Source organism: Hyla sarda, chromosome 12 (genome assembly GCF_029499605.1).
Source record: "Hyla sarda isolate aHylSar1 chromosome 12, aHylSar1.hap1, whole genome shotgun sequence".
In the NCBI taxonomy this organism is placed as follows: Eukaryota; Metazoa; Chordata; class Amphibia; order Anura; family Hylidae; genus Hyla; species Hyla sarda.
This window is the reverse complement of record NC_079200.1, coordinates 74,213,600-74,229,025: the sequence shown is the minus strand read 5'-3', so window position 1 is coordinate 74,229,025 and position 15,426 is coordinate 74,213,600.

The window sequence follows — 15,426 nt, the reverse complement described above, 5'->3', positions numbered from 1 at the left end:
AAAGAACATGCACTATGGTTCCCTTTTTTTTTTCATGTTGAATATTTATTCACTTTTCCATTATATGGTATGTCCTTGCAGCAGGTACGTTTCCTAGACAGGACTGACCCCCGCAGTTTTAACCCTATAGATGCCAAGGTCAGTACTGCATTGATATACTGTCAGTACTGCATTAATCTATAGCATTGACCGGGGGATGGTGCTCCAGATGGTTGCAATAGAAGTCGGAGGCAAGATGATGTTCTTTGCGTCTGCCAAGTACGGAAGCCAGTGAGGTCCAGCCAAAGGCGGGGTCTCACAAGCGAACTGACAATTACACTATGCTGCATAAAAAGATGTACTGCAGTATAGTATAACAGTGATCAGAAGATTGCTGGTAAAAGTCCCCTAGGGGACAAAATATTTAAAAAAATTATAATTAATAAAAAGTGCAAGAATTGATCATTTTGGTCACCTTACCTTCAAAAATGTAAATAAAAATTATCAAAAGGTAGCATGTATCGCAAACATGGTACCAATAAAAAAGTACAGCAAAAATAAGCCCTTACACAATGCGCTCAGTCAAAAAATAAAAAGTTATGGCTTTTATGGCAGAACATAGCAACACAAAATGGGAAATAAGGGATTTTGTTTTGAAAAGAAAAAATAAATAAAAAAAAACTGTATAAATTGAGTAATTTCTGGGCTACAACGACCCTCAATAGGGGTGTGGAACACTTTGCCTTGTTGTAACACTCATATGGAGTGTGCTATGTTAGTGAAATAATACTGTTATTCAGTATGACATGCAGATTACAGGCGTCACTATTAAAATCCCTGTCGTAGAGCCTGGAGGTGGCATCAGTAGGAGGAGACCATATGGGGCCAGAATGACACAGCCTGGAGGTGGCTGCAGCATAAGGAGACCATATAGTGACTGAATGACATAGCCTGGAGGTGGCTGAAGCATGAAAAGACCATATAGTGGCTGAATGACACAGCGTGGAGGTGGAGGCAGCATGAGGAGACCATATAGTGCCTTAAGGACACAGTGTGGAGGTGGCGGCAGCATGAGGAGACCATATAGTGGCTGAATGACCCAGCCTGGAGGTGGCAACAGCCTGACGAGACCATAGGGCCTCACAATTGAAAAGATTAAAGATTTTTTTTAACATTTAAATTGAAGATTTCAAATAGATGAACCTAAAAAGTTTTATTCAATGTGCCAGCAGCATGAGGAGACCACATGGCGGCACATTGACACAGCCTGGAAGTGGCAGCAGCATGTGGAGACCATAATCTGGCAGAATGACACAGCCTGGAGTTGGCAACAGCAAGAGGAGACCAAATAGTGGTGGAATGACACAGTTTGGAGTTGACAACAGCCTGACGAGGTGGCAGCAGCATGAGGAGACCATAATCTGGCAGAATGACACAGCCTGGAGATGGCGGCAGCAAGAAGAGACCATATAGTGGCTGAATGACAGCCTGGAGGTGGCGGCAGCATGAGGAAACAATATAAAGGCTGAATGACATAGCCTGGAGGTGGCGGCAGCATGAGGAGACCATATAGTGGCTGAATGACAGCTTGGAGGTGGCGAAAGCATGAGGAGAACATATGGTGGCAGATTGAGAGAGCCTGGAGCAGGCATCAGCATTAGGAGAACAGATGGTGGCAGAATGAGATAGCCTGGAGGTAGCATCAGCAGCATCAGGAGTCCAGAAAGTGACCCGGTGACAGAGTGGGATGGTGGGTGGCAATACCAGTACCCGGTGACGAAGGTGGGTGAAGGAAGGAGAACTTGGCATCAGATGTGTGGCATCAGGCGGGTGGCAGGATCAGAATAGTAGCTGAGGCAGGTAGGCAGAAGAAAACAGTCTCTTTTGTAAAAGTGTTAGTGTGCACAAGTATTTAGGATATGCATTACTTAAAACGTAACTTTTAATAATATTCTTGGGATAAATTATATGTACCCACATTTTTTATTTATTTAACAAAAGTAAAGGTGCGCAGAAAACACCATGTGCCACCTACCATAACAAGTATTGATGTGATGCAAATACCGCTAAAAGATGGAAGGGAACAATGTATGGTCCATTGTAACCGGTGGGGGTAAAAACTTCCCCTGTAAGGCCCTACGCTTGCACTTTTAATTCCCTTCTTGGCAAGCGTTACTCGCCGTAAAAAGTAATACTAAACAAGAAGCAATGGGCACCGCAGCTATAATAACCGTGGGTGCAAATGGTTGCCTGGAAACTAGATTATGACAACAAGAAAAAAGAAAAGGCTGGCAACCAAAATCAATGCACACCAACACCGATATATAAATGATGAGATAAAGTTTATTCACATATACTGACAAAAAAGAAGGGGGGAATACAACCACCAATAAAAACACTTAAAACCACATAAGAGTTATTCAGAGCATACATTCCTTAAAACAGTCCTGTACATATATATATATATATATATATATATATATATATATATATATATATTGCACTGGACACTTTACTTGTGTTACATCTATTCAGGTTCTGATGTCTCTCCTCAATATATATATATATATATATATATAGAGATAGAGATATATATATATATATATATATATATATATATATATATATATATATTGAGGAGAGACATCAGAACCTGAATAGATGTAACACAAGTAAGGTGTCCAGTGCAACAAATATGGTAACAAATAATGCCTTATAAATGAGTGAAAAATAAACAAGTGCATACACCCAATTATTACTACAATTGTGTAAAAACTATCTACCTTATGCCAATGGCATAAGCAACTATATCTAAAAGCAAATACTCAAAATACCACCCCAATATATGCTAAGTGGAAGGTTCTTGCTCTAAAAATGGTACAAAAGTAAGTGAAGCAACAGGACAGTTATCACCAAGAGCCAGGGGGTCAGCTTGTCCCACGCATTCCGCCACCCACGGTGGCTTCCTCAGGAGTGACCATTGACTCCGACCCCCCATGTCGTATAAATATCCATAAAATAATCTACACCTGTATTTGGACAGTAATTACCTCTGGTTTAGCGAGTTTGGCATGGCGTCTGTCTGTTCCTTCACGTGCAACACACAGGCCATTCCTCTGCCGGAAATGGGGCGGGTATAGTATGATCGAGGTTGCCGGAAGTGTGGCAATACTCAATCGTTAGTACGCATGCGTTCAAAACACAGCGCTGCGTGATTCACACCACATCTATTGCGCATGCATGTTGGATCCAATAATATAACTCAGTGGCTTCTTGTCGCTCTCCTACAATGTGCATGTGTTAACACTCAATACAGTGTCAGCAATATGAATGCATTTGTCAAAAAGGCCAAAAACTCAATGCCAGTAACATTTGTACCCCTAGTAATAAAAGATGGAAGGGAATCACAACAAATTCTAGGGTTATTAATTCATGGTCATGTGTATTGCAATGAAGGAACACACTCGCCGTAAAAAGGGCGTACCGACACAGCAACCTCTCCCTATTTCCACCTAGAAACACTGCCATTTCCCAGGGTTTTTAGTTGAAAATAGGGAGAGGTTCCTGTGTGGGGCCGCCCTTTTTAGGAAGAGTAACACTTGCCTCCAAAAAATGGAAGGGAACAACATATTGTCCATTGTAGAAAGTGGGGGTAAAAACTTCCCCTGTACGGCCCTACTCCCGCCCTGTTAATTCCTTTCTTGGCAAGTGTTACTTGCCCTAAAAAGGGCAGCCCCACACAGGAACCTCTCCTTATTTCCAACTAAGAACCCTGGGAAATGGCAGTGGTTTTTGGTGTAAACAGGGAGAGGTTCCTGTGTTCGTCCGCCATTTTTAGGGTGAGTAACACTTGCCAATAAGGTTGAAAGCCAGAAGTCATCCCACTGCTGAAAGGTGACAATTTGGCGGTCACTACGCAAGCGAGCATGCATTGTGCCATTTGTGCAAGTGACTCGGAGGGACTCGCTGCCTCCATCTCCACTGCATACTACTACGGTGTGTCTGGGTCCTCTGTCAGATGACTATAAAAACCACCTATATCCCGAAACCTAAACTGTGCTCCACTGTCCACCTCCCCCTCCTCTTCCAGTTCAGCCCCCACAGGGCTCATGTGGCCATGAGGTGTAGGCGCCATGTCTCCAGTGCCCTGACCAGCCATCGTTTCCAACGATGACGTTGTTCATCCCATAATCCTGGCGACTGACTAATAATGATGCTTCCTCAAAGGGCCTGAGCAAATGGCAGATGTCATGTATAAGCTGCCACTGGTTGACAATGAAGCTACACAGGGGACTCCCAGGGTCCAACATATGAAGGGTTGAATTCCAACGTGTGGAAATGTCGCAAATCAGACTATGTTGGGGGATGCCGTTCTTACACTGCAGCTCAAGGAGGGTGGTGTACAAGTGGCTGAAGTGCATGCAAATTTTCCTTCCCATTTTTAGGATGTCTGGCAGATGGGGGGAACACTTCAGGAACCGCTTGACAACCAGATTGAACACGTGTGCCATGCAGGACGCATGGCTCAGGCATTCCTGTCTCATCGCAGACAAGATGTTCTTCCCATTGTCAGTCACCATGGTTCCCTTTTCCAGTTTTTGTGGAGTAAGCCATGATTTGATTTATTGATCAATGACTTTTAGCAGTTCCTCCCCTGTGTGACTCCGTTCACCAAAGCAAACCATGTGAGGAACAGCGTGACACCGCCGTGCCCTGCACACATGGTATGCTGGAGGGACACTGAGACTTGTCCGTGTAGTGGAGGCTGAGGACACGATGGAGGATGAGGAGGCAGAGTCGCACATTGTCACCGGACCAATGGCCTGAGAGCATGGAGGCAGAAGTGGCATGACCTGTCCAAGTTGCTGTTTTGGCTGTGCAGCAACCCCATTTAACCAGTGGGCCGTAAAGGACATGTATTGTCCCTGACACTGCCGTGCACTTTGGTACACACCGACAGGCTCAAGGACTGGCCCACCTTCTGTTCCACAAAATTGTGCAGGGCTGGTACTGCCTTTTGCCAAAAAATGATGGCTTGGGAATCTCCACCTCAGCTCAGCACAAGCCATCAGTTCTCTGAAAGAAGGTGGTAGAGATGAAGTTTGCAGTTTATTTCAAGATAAAACATAAAAATGACGCATTTCAAGGTGTACAAATCCCTTCTTGAGATTCAGCAAATTAGGTTGAATTTGCTAATGGGGTGTCGCGGCACCGGATTGCCTCCGTTGCCTTGTGTTGGAGTCCCTAGGTGTAGGTGGGGTCCTCATCCTTAGCTAGCCCCATGTCACCCTTTTGTGATTAAAATTATTTAGATTTAATGTATATATAGTAAGTCTACTTACCTAGTTAGTGTTGCAGGACCTGTGGGTCACGTGATGCGTTCCAAAGACTCTATGGTTTCTAGTTCAAGGACCTTCGGAGGAAGTCAGGTGTTTAACCATCAGGCTATGTAACGGTGAGTGACAGCTGACTTGGACGAATCCAAAACGGCCCTGCCCATATAAGGGAGCGGCAGCCATTGCTCACCCTCTTTCCTCGTGGGCTGTTGACAGGGAAGGATCTGCGCTGCTGTCATCAGTGAGTTAGGCCCGAACGTTGCGGCGACGGCTGATCTTTACAAAACCGTGAGTGTAATCAATCCCTAAGCACTCTGCAAGATCACCAGACCGTATCTTACCCCTAAATCCGGACGGATCTTCGCAAATTACGCTAAATTCTGAGGCTTATAACAAAAGTCAAGGTCCGCAACAACTGGCAGTCACTGAAGTGTATGGAGACTGTATTAATCAGACTGTTACTGTTCATTGGATGTATCGCAAGTCTTTAAGTAAAGTTTATCCAAGTTCAAGTTCAACTATCTTGTGGACCTTCAGTCATTTAAGCATGCACCTATCGTTACTGGGAAGGGCGGTGATAGGCCGGATAATTACCTCAGCATACTAGCCCTCAGCCTGGCGTCACGAACAATAGAGTTAACCTTAACCCCTGATATACTGAAGCAATACCCTTACTACACTACCCCTACCCCAGAGGCCTACCACACTAAATCTGAAGAAGGGGTTTGTACACCCTGAAACATGTCATTGTTATGTTTATGTTTTATCTTGAAAAAAGCTGCAAACTTCATCTCATCTTTACCACCTGGTTGTGACTTCTTCCATAGACACCTGAGCGCCTGCTTCCAAAGGTAATTTTTTCCTCTTCTTGCATCATTCTCAATACTGGAAAAGCTATCCGGCCTTCCTGAGACCTGATGGCCTGCATGGGATCCAACCTCCACAATACCTCATTTGAGGTTACGCTCTAGGTGAGCGGCCATTTTATAGACTCTACATCTACCCCCAATGTGGGGCTATCTCTCTATTTTACTAGGGTAATACACAAGGCGCTTCCTCCTGGGCCTTTCTTTTTCTCCACTACTCCTGGGAAGGTAGGCTGCCACAAAGCAGGTGGTCTACCCCAGGCACGTTTGACTCCAGACTTTCCACTTCTGCCACCATGCTGACTGCCAACCATGCTACCACTTTGCTGGCTCAGCTGCTGCCTCACGAGCAACCTGCAACCCTCTTCTCCTGATGATCATGAAGCCCCTTCTGCACCTGACTCCTAAGTGCGATCGGCTTCATATTCATCAAGTTGTGTCTGCACATCACTGATGTCCTCCTCAGGCTCCTCAACAGTATTTCCTTCAGGAGCCTGAATGCTTGCAACACCACTTCCCAAACCATTCTCCTCATCACTACTTCCCACCTAGCGGAGGAAGCAGCGGATGTCTCCTCCACTTCTTGGCTGGACAGATCGTCCTCACTAAATAGTGGAGCTGAACCAACGGCATAAGATACTTCTGTGGGGTGGAAACAGCATAGGACAGAGGCAACGGGAGGACAGGGACTGCTGCCGGGCCATGCCAACTGAGGGTTGTATCTGAGGAACCCACCGACTGTTGACTGGGGGTGTTGTATGCCACTTGTGATGAAGTGGATGACCAAGTTAACCAATCGATGACGGCAGATGGGTTGCTGGTTGAGACACGCCCGCTAACTGATACCGGGAGCTCAGGCCTCTCGCTGCGACTCCTGCTGCCACTCGCCCCTAGTCTGTTGCGACCTCTGCCTAATGAATTTAGGCCTCTGCTCCTCCTCTGTGCGTGTCCTGGCACTTCTCTGCCTGACATAGTCATACACCAGCAGAGTGCGTATATGTTACATTTATGAGAAGAGGACAATACGCTCCACTACCCTTAAAACTGTATTAGACCACAGAAACAAGTGTGTAGCTTTGGCTGGTCTTTCACAGTAACTAGGCCCAATTTAGTTTAGCAGGAAAATATATAAAGGACACCACGTAGGTGTACATACAGTTCACACTTATGAGAGGTGCCATCACCAAAAAATAGGAACTATACAGAAAAATGTATATAAGGAAGAATAATCTTTATTGAAAAAGTCACAAAATTTAAAAAGACATGTAAGGAATGGGCACTATGGTTATAACAAACAGAAAAAATGGAGATAAGGGTGCTACAATGTAAAATGAAACAGGTACAGATGCGAAGTATAGGGAGTGGTGGTCACATCATGTGGACCTCTCCCCCAGCAGGACATAAATATACAGACATCACACAATCATGGTCACTGCTGTAAGGTGCAGAAAATGGCAAAAGAGCAACAGCATAATAACAAATAGTAATTCCTAATGTAAAGCTTGGACTCATGCACCTGACAGGAACCGCTCACCTCCTTACCCCAAACGCGTTTTTTGCTCAAATGGCTTCCTCAGGGGGCGTTGGTTTAACAGAAAAATATATAAAGGACACCACGTAGGTGTACATACATTTTACACTTATGAGAGGTGGACAATACGCTCCACTACAAGCTGTATAAGGCTACAAGAACAAGTGTGTAGCTTTGGCTGGCCTTTGACAGTAACTAGGCCCAAATTAGTTTAACAGGAAAATATATAAAGGACACCACGTAGGTTTACCTACAGTTTACACTTATGAGAGCTGGACAATACGCTCTGCCTAAAACTGTAGAAGGCTACAGAAACAAGGGTGTAGCTTTGGCTGGCCTTTCACAGTAACTAGGCCCAAATTAGTTTTTCAGGAAAAAAAAACTGCACCACGTAGGTGTACATACACTATAAACTTATGGGAGGAGGACTATGCGCTCCACTACAAACTGTATAAGGCTACAGAAACAAGGGTGAAGATTTGGCTGGCCTTTCACAGTAACTAGGCCCAAATTAGTTTTTCAGGAAAAAAAAAACCTACACCATGTAGGTGTACGTACAATTTAAACTTATGAGAGGAGGACTATGTGCTCCACTACAAACTGTATAAGGCTACAGAAACAAGGGTGTAGCTTTGGATGGTCTCTCTCTCTCTCGGATTCGTTGCAAGGAAACTTTTTCCTCAAATTCATCACAAATTCAGATTGGTCAGATTCGATTCGCTCATCCCTAACAGTGCCCATTTAAGATTTGTTGAACTATTACTATCACCTATGAATGCTAAGGGTCTCAGTGTAAGGTAAAAGCTTTGGTAGGCCAGGTCAGGCGGGAGTCTTGCGGGCTGCGGTTAGTGAAGCAGATGAGTGACATCCTCTCCCGACTTCTCTGCGCGGCATCAGTGACGTCACTTTTCATTTCCTGTCCGAACTCTGACTCGCGGTGGTTACAGGAAATGAAAAGCGACGTCACTGATGTCGCGCAGAGAAGCCGGGAGAGGACCTCACTCAGCTGCTTCACTGACCACAGCCCGCAAGACAGCCGAAGCGCAGGCAGGTAAGGAAAATAAAAAAAAAACTATGAAAAGCAGGGAAAAGGGGGAATGATGAGAGAGGGGAAGAATAGCCTAGGACAGTAGTATTCAACCTGCGGACCTCCAGATGTTGCAAAACTACAACTCCCAGCATGCCCGTACAACCGTTGGCTGTCCGGGCATGCTGGGAGTTGTAGTTTTGCAACATCTGGAGGTCCGCAGGTTGAATAGGAGAAACATGATGGGGGGATGATGAGACAGGGTGGGGGGATGATGAGACAGGGGGAAATGATGAGAGAGGGGGAAATGATGGGGGGCATGATGAGACGGGTTGGGGGGATGATGAGACAGGGTGGGGGAGTGATGAGACAGGGTGGGGGGATGATGAGGGGGGAATGATGGGGAACATGATGAGACAGGGTGGGAGATGATGAGACAGGGGGAAATGATGAGGGGGTAATGATGGGGGGACATGATGAGACAGGGTGGGGATGATGAGTTGGGAATGATGGGGGGACATGATGGGGGACATGAGACAGGGTGGGGGATGATGAGACAGGGGGAAATGATGAGGGGGAATGATCTGGGGCATGATGAGACAGGGTGTGGGATGATGAGACAGGGGGAAATGATGGTGGGGGGCACTAAATGCTTAATGTCTGTGTGGCTAGTGGTGGTCTATGACATGGGGAAATGATGAGACATGGGGGGATGATGAGACATGGGGGTGGCGATGAGAGGGGTAAATGTGGCACAGGGACTGATAAAAGGGAAGGAATGATGTGGCACTGGAGGGGACGGGACCAAACTGAGGTGCAGAAGAAAATGAAGTTGGGGGGATGATGTGGCATTTAGTCCAAGTCATTTATTTTACATTTTCTTTTTTTTACTTAAATTTCCCTGTTAAAATGGGGGTGCGTGTTATACGCCAGTGCGTGTTATATGCCGATAAATACGGTAGTTGCTATCACTCAATCCTCTGGGCACTTTTGTATTTGTCACCAATGTATCTGAATCAAACACATACAGTACTGTTGTGCCTTGGTGAGGTATAGGGTAGTTGGGGTGTTGCTGTCCTGAATTATAAAGGGCGCTGTTAACCCTTGTCACTGGTGACGCCAGGGTGAGGGTTAAATACTGTAATGGTGCTGGGCCTATCGCCACCCTTCCCAAGAACGATAGGGTAATGCGTAAAAAATGGATTGTCCACAATCACTGTCAACTGAAACTTGCAGGAACTTTTACTGAAGATTTTCTGAAGCAGACAATAGCAATAACAGTCCAGATAACAAAGTCTATTTGTAGTTGAGCAGCGATTGACAGTTGGTTGAGATCAGATAAGCTCAATTTAGCTTTAGGAAGATTCCGTTGCATAGATCCGCTGGATTTAGGGGTGCGTTTAGGTCCAGTGATCTTGCGGAGAGTAGCGGGGAATTATATATATCTAACCGCTGTGGTATAGGCCGAGGCCGCAAGGCTTTGGCCTAGTAAACGTACTTGAAAGTTGTGGAGGTCCTACCTTGTTCAGAGTCAGCAACCCAAGAGCGATCAATGGCCGCAGCTCCCTTATATGGGCAGGGGCGGGCCGTTTTGGATTGGTCCAAAACAACTGTCACTCGCCGTTGCACGGCATTATGGGAGAACACGTGACTCAAAAATCACCTAAGGTCCTTCAACATACCGTAGAGTTCTGAACCAAGTCACATGACCCACAGGTCCTGCGACGCTAAAACAAGTGAGTAACACCGTATACATATTTACAATGATAATATTCATAAATATCAAGTTACTAAAGGGTGTCTAGGGGCTAATTAGGAAAGCGAACCCCGATAGTCCTAGGGACTCTGACCTTGGGGACTAATAACCAAGGCACGGTATGAAATACGGTCCCGGAAACCACAGTACAATTCAAATTTTTTGTAAATTATTTTAAATAATAAACTATAGCTTTTAATTTAAAGTGTTGTCTATTTTCTCTGGTATTTAATTTATTTATTTCTCTGGTTATTCTCAAGGACTATACATGCGCAGACCATTTTCAGGTAAGTAACATAAACGGTATGTAAAAAATGCACAAAAACACATTATAATGAGACACTGTCATATATATATATATATATATATATATATATATATATGCAGTATATATATGACTGTGTCTTATAATGTGTTTTTGTGCATATTTTACATACCATTAATGTCACATATAAATACCTGGAATGCATGCTAGTACTGGATGTACGGCCATGACTTATTTATTGTACATGAAAATGGTAAGGAGATGAATTTTCCTTGAGATTGCTCTATAGTAATTGTTTATCCCACATCTGTAAATCTGTTTTCTGACTGCTGCTGTTTTTACATGTTTTTATTGATTTGAGCTTTAATAAAAATTGTTATTGACCCATATAGGAGATCGATATAACTCGATAGGTGACAGAATAGAACATTACAAAGCTACACATCAGAGGACATGTAGGGACTCATATCTACAGGTTATTTTTCTGTTTATTTGAGAGTATAACTTTATGATGTGACATCGAAAGCATTTGTTGGATTTCTCACCTCGGCGTAATTCATTCACAGGCTGACCCCACATTGGTTTATGTTCACAGCTTTGTTTTTGCCGGAATGTCCTCAGGCAGCGAAGCGAATTCCCGGCAGAGAACATTATCACAGAAGCTTCTGTGCATTGTACAATCAACACGGGTGTTTTATTTTATTATTTTTTCAATCTCTATTACAACTGGAAATATTTTTTAATAAAGGGATATTACCACAATCTGAATAAAACCTTCCTTTACATAACTAAAATAACCAAGGATCAAAGCAACGTGTCCTAAGAAATCTTCCCCAAAGTACAGAACATGCATATTTGTGGTAACAAGGGGGTGCAAGGAATTCCTAATTATTGTTGGGCGCGAATATTCGCATTTCAAATTTTTATCACGAATATTGTAAATTCGGGAATTTGAGGAATATTGTGAATATATTCGCTATATATTCAAAATTGCAAATATTCGCTTTTTTTCCCGCATATGTGAATATTCGTATATGTGCATATTCTCATATGTGAATATTCGCATATTCCTTCTTTTCACTTGTGGGCCAATTAGAATGATGCAAATACACTTGTCAGAGGTTATCAACAACATCTCTAGCAACCAATAGTGAAGTTGCCCACCGCCTCACTGTTTTCTTCCTCGAGTACGCGAATATTCGCATAGGCAAACTCAACTTCAGTAGCTGAAAATTATTAGAAGGATTAAGATTTTCTAATAGAAGAAATTTACAAATCTGTTTAACTTTCTGGAGCCAGTTGATCTAAAAAAAAAAAAAAAGTATTTTCCTGGAATACCCCTTTAACCCCTTAAGGACAATGGACGTACTCCTACGCCCCCGTTTCCGAGTCCTTAAGGACCGAGGACGTAGGAGTACGTCCTGTCCTTTCCCGGCCCCCCGCCGCTAGCCGGAGGGGAGCCGGTGCCCGATGCCTGCTGAAATCGTTCAGCAGGCATCGCGGCATATCGCCCAGGGGGGTCATTAGAGACGGCCCCGAACAGCCAGAGCCTGCAGGGGTGAGGTGGCACTGGTGCCACCTCACGATCACCCTGATTCGTCGGCCGGATTACCGGCCGACCAATCAGGGCGCCTGCTGCGGGTGTCAATCCCGCACCCGCTCCGCCCCTCTTCCGGAGGACGTGAGCGGGTGCGGGACGTGCACCCCTGGTGCTGGGGACCCCGATCCCCGGCGTTAATGTTGGGATCGGGGCCCCAGGAGCGACGACGGCGGGACTGACCTGTGCGGCGATCAAGCAGCAGGAGGTGAGTGACAGCCTCCTGCTGTTGCTTAGCAACAGCTCCCAGCATGCAAAAAGGGCATGCTGGGAGCTGTAGTTATGCAACAGGAGGAGGCAGACCACCACAACTCCCAGCATGCACTTATGGGCATGCTGGGACTTATGGTTTTGCAACAGCTGGAGGCACATTCTTTCTATGGAAAAGTGTACCTTCAGCTGTTGTGTAACTACAACTCCCAGCTTGCACAAACAGCTTAAGTGCATGCTGGGAGTTGTAGTGGTGCATCTGCTGGTTGCATAACTACAACTCCCAGCATGCCCGGTGGCTGTCGGTGACTGCTGAGAGTTGTAGTTTTGCAACAGCTGAAGGCACACTGAGTTAAGTAGCAAACCAGTGTGTCTTCAGCTGTTGCATAACTACAATCCCCAGCATCCCCAGCCAAAGTAGTATGCCTCCCGCTGTTGCATAACTACAACACCCAGCATGCCCTTCCGCTGTCCGTACATGCTGGGGGTTGTAGCTTTTGCAACAGCTGAAGGCACACTGGTTGCAAAACACTGAGTTTGTTGCCAAACTCGGTGTTTCACAACCTGTGTGTCTCCAGCTGTTGCAAAACTACAACTCCTAGCATGCACTGATAGACCGTACATGCTGGGAGTTGTAGTTTTGCAACAGCTGGATGTTCCCCCCCCAATGTGAACGTACAGGGTACACTCACATGGGCGGAGGATTACAGTAAGTATCCGGCTGCAAGTTTGAGCTGCAGCAAATTTTCTGCTGCAGCTCAAGCTGCCAGCGAGAAACTACTGTGAACCCCCGCCCGTGTGACTGTACCCTAAAAACACTACACTACACTAACACAAAATAAAATAAAAAGTAAAAAACACTACATATACACATACCCCTACAATAAAAATGAAAAACGTCTGGTACGCCACCGTTTCCAAAACGGAGCCTCCAACTGTTGCAAAACTACAACTCCCAGCATGCACTTATAGACCCTACATGCTGGGAGTTGTAGTTTTGCAACAGCTGGATGTCCCCCCCCCCCCCCCCCCCCAATGTGAACGTACAGGGTACACTCACATGGGCGGAGGATTACAGTAAGTATCCGGCTGCAAGTTTGAGCTGAGGCAAATTTTCTGCCGCTGCTCAAACTGCCAGCGAGAAACTACTGTGAACCCCCCGCCCGTGCGACTGTACCCTAAAAACACTACACTAACACAAAATAAAATAAAATAAAAAGTAAAAAACACTACATATACACATACCCCTACACAGCCCCCCTCCCCTCCCCAATAAAAATGAAAAACGTCTGGTACGCCACTGTTTCCAAAACGGAGCCTCCAGCTGTTGCAAAACAACTACTCCCAGTATTACCAGACAGCCACTGACTGTCCAGGCATGCTGGGACTTTTACAACAGCTGGAGGCACCCTATTTGGGAATCACTGGCGTAGAATACCCCTATGTCCACCCCTATGCAAGTCCCTAATTCAGGCCTCAAATGCACATGGCGCTCTCACTTTGGAGCCCTGTCTTATTTCAAGGCAACAGTTTAGGGTCCCATATGGGGTATTGCCGTACTCGGGAGAAATTGTGTTGCAAATTATGGGGGGTATTTTCTGCTATTACCATTTTTAAAAATCAAAAATTTTTTGGAAACCAACATTTTAGGTAAAAATTTTTTATTTTTTTTACATATGCAAAAGTTGTGAATCACCTGTAGGGTATTAAGGTTCACATTACCCCTTGTTACGTTCCTCGAGGGGTCTAGTTTCCAAAATAGTATGCCATGTGGTTTTTTTTTGCTGTCCTGGCACCATAGGGGCTTCCTAAATGCGGCATGCCCCCAGAGCAAAATTTGCTTTCAAAAAGCCAAATGTGACTCCTCCTCTTCTGAGACCTGTAGTGCGCCAGCAGAGCACTTCTCACCCTCATATGGGGTGTTTTCTGAATCGGGAGAAATTGAGCTTCAAATTTTGGGGGGTTTTTTCTGCTATTACCCTTTTAAAAAATGTAAAAATTTTGGGAAACCAAGCATTTTAGGTAAAAAAAAATTTTTTTTTTTACATATGCAAAAGTCGTGAAACACCTGTGGGGTATTAAGGTTCACATTACCCCTTGTTACGTTCCACGAGGGGTCTAGTTTCCAAAATGGTATGCCATGTGTTTTTTTTTTTGCTGTTCTGGCACCATAGGGGCTTCCTAAATGCGGCATGCCCCCAGAGCAAAATTTGCTTTCAAAAAGCCAAATGTGACTCCTTCTCTTCTGAGACCTGTAGTGCGCCAGCAGAGCACTTCCCACCCCCATATGGGGTGTTTTCTGAATCGGGAGAAATTGGGCTTCAAATTTTGGGGGGTATTTTCTGCTATTACCCTTTTTAAAAATGGAAAAATTTTGGGAAACCAAGCATTTTAGGTAATAAAAAATTTTTTTTAACATATGCAAAAGTCGTGAAACACCTGTAGGGTATTAAGGTTCACATTACCCCTTGTTACGTTCCCCGAGGGGTCTGGTTTCGTAAATGGTATGCCATGTGTTTTTTTTTTGCGGTTCTGGCACCATAGGGGCTTCCTAAATGCGGCATGCCCCCAGAGCAAAATTTGCTTTCAAAAAGCCAAATGTGACTCCTTCTCTTCTGAGACCTGTAGTGCGCCAGCAGAGCACTTTTCACGCACATATGGGGTGTTTTCTGAATCGGTAGAAATTGGGCTTCAAATTTTGGGGGGTATTTTCTGCTATTACCCTTTTTAAAAATGTTAAATTTTTGGGAAACCAAGCATTTTAGGTAAAACATATTTTTTTTTTTTTTACATATGCAAAAGTCGTGAATCACCTGTTGGGTATTAAGGTTCACTTTACCCCTTGTTACGTTCCCTGAG